Source organism: Ovis canadensis, chromosome 24, assembly GCF_042477335.2.
Source record: "Ovis canadensis isolate MfBH-ARS-UI-01 breed Bighorn chromosome 24, ARS-UI_OviCan_v2, whole genome shotgun sequence".
Lineage (NCBI taxonomy): Eukaryota > Metazoa > Chordata > Mammalia > Artiodactyla > Bovidae > Ovis > Ovis canadensis.
The window spans coordinates 13,865,498-13,867,986 of NC_091268.1; the positions used below are offsets into that span (position 1 = coordinate 13,865,498).

Below are 2,489 nucleotides of genomic sequence, written 5' to 3' on the forward strand. Positions count from 1 at the left end.
CTTTGCTCATAGTGATGCTTTCTAAGGCCCATTGGCTTCACATTCCAAGATGTCTAGCTCTAGATTAGTGATCACATCATCATGACTATCTGGGTCTTGAAGATCTTTTTTGTACAGTTCTTTCGTGTATTCTTGCCACCTCTTCTTAATATCCTCTGCTTCTGTTAGGTCCATACCATTTCTGTCCTTTATAGAGCCCATCTTTGCATGAAATGTTCCCTTGGTCTCTCTAATTTTCTTGAAGAGCACTCTAGTCTTTCCCATTCTGTTCTTTTCCTCTATTTCCTTGGATTGATCGCTGAAGAAGGCTTTCTTATCTCTTCTTGCTATTCTTTGGAACTCTGCATTCAGATGCTTATATCTTTTCTTTTCTCCTTTACTTTTCGCCTCTCTTCTTTTCACAGCTATTTGTAAGACCTCCCCAGACAGCCATTTTGCTTTTTTGCATTTCTTTTCCATGAGGATGGTCTTGATCCCTGTCTCCTATACAATGTCATGAACCTCATTTTCCATAGTTCACCAGGCACTCTATCTATCAGATCTAGGTCCTTAAATCTATTTCTCACTTCCACTGTATAATCATAAGGGATTTGATTTAGGTCAGTGGTTTTCCCTACTTTCTTCAATTTGAGTCTGAATTTGGAATTTCTTTGACTGTAGATTAATGGGTTCCACATATGGGGTTATGATTGTATAAAATACACTCAAAATGATTTGTCAGTGGGGAAGGTCTTAGCAGGTCTTACATACATGAAAATACAGGGAACAAAGAAGCAGACAACCAGAGTGATATGGGAACCACATGTCTGGAGGGTTTTCTGCCGCCCTTCCTGACTCAGGTTCTTGAGAGAGTGCAGGATGACTCCACAGGAGATGAGTAAGAGTAAGAAAACAATAGTGCAGATCAGTCCTCCATTGGCCACAACTAAGATGCCTATGATGTTGGTGTCAGTACAGATGAGTTTCAGTAAAGGGAACAGAGAAAGTGATCAATGACATTGGGGCCACAGAATGGGAGCCTATAAATGTGAGAAGATGAATTACTGAGTGCACAAAGCCACCAACAAATGACAACACCAGAAGCATGAAACACACCCTCTGCCTCATGATCACCAATAATGCAAGGGCTTACAGATGGCCACACAGTGGTCACAGGCCATCACCAGCAGAAGGACGATCTCTGATCCACCAAAAAAGTGCTCTGTAAACAGCTGGGTCAGACAAGTTTGGAAGGATATGGTATCTTCCCCAAAGTACAAGTCTGAAATCAGTCTAGGGAAGATAGAAGAGGCATACATTAGATCTATAAATGATAAGCAAGCAAGAAAAATGTGCATAGGTGAGTTCAGGGTCTTACTGACAGTTATAATCACAACAATGAGCAGATTGCCCACCAGAGTGAAAATGTAGAAGAGCAAGAACAGAACAAAAAGGACTTTCTGCTCCCTTGGATTCTGTGTGAGGCCCAGGAGGACAAAGTTACATTGTTCCATGGTTCCATCCAGTCTGGACAGGAACTGAGTTCACACATTAAAACTGTTTACCTACAAATCAAGATGGGAGGGGGGCCGTTTATGCATTATAAACTTCATCTTTTTTAGTCAGCCAATTAAAAGAATTTACATGAATTATGTATTTGTGTCCAGTGTGTCACAGATATTATGAATACCAAGTTAAATAAGGCATATTTTCCTACCCTCAGTAAATAGATAATTCCAGAACCATGTAGTAAGTACCTTTATAAGAATATTCACACAAGTTTATAGTCAATATACATACATATTAATCAAGCTAAAGCATAACATCAATCAAGCTCAGTATAAAATCAATCAAGCTGAAGTCAGAGAAGGCTTTACAGAGGAAGCAACTTTTAAAATGTTTTTTTAAAGGGAAAATGAAACAAGAATATGAGAAAGGAATTCCTTTAAACGGTACACCATATATAAAGTCACAAAGGTATATTACTTGAGATCTATTTAAGCTAATTTCAATATTCACTGTTTGTAGGTAAAACTATAAATAGAAGGTCACTGTCCTGAATTGTGTCAAGCCTCACTGAAACTTCTTTCCTAAGGTCTTCAGTTGGATATTCCTCATTTTCTAATCAGTAAATGCCAAAGCACTGTAAGTTTGTCTCCAGGCTCTAGCTTTCCATCTATGTTCACCTTTGTCTTAAAATTCTACATAAATATGTGCAAAGACTATAAAAATATAACCATTGTTACAAATGGAGCTTTGGATCCTGGCATATGCTACATTTTATTTTGCTGGACAATAGAAAGAACTATGAGACAGCTGTAAAACAATGCAAAACAAAATATATGCAACATCTTCAATTTTGGACGTACAATTGGATATCCATTTAATACATGTAGAAATAAGTTTTAAATATTCCACACTGTTCTCCATAGTGGCTGTACTAGTTTGCATTCCCACCAACAGTGTAGGAGGGTTCCCTTTTCTCCACACCCTCTCCAGCATTTATTGCT

At 38.2% G+C, this 2,489-nt stretch overlaps 1 pseudogene; it reads right to left on the reverse strand.

The window, feature by feature from the left end:
• Positions 1-704: 704 nt before the first annotated feature.
• On the reverse strand, positions 705-1,493 carry LOC138429699 (olfactory receptor 4A47-like; annotated as a pseudogene).
• Positions 1,494-2,489: the final 996 nt, after the last annotated feature.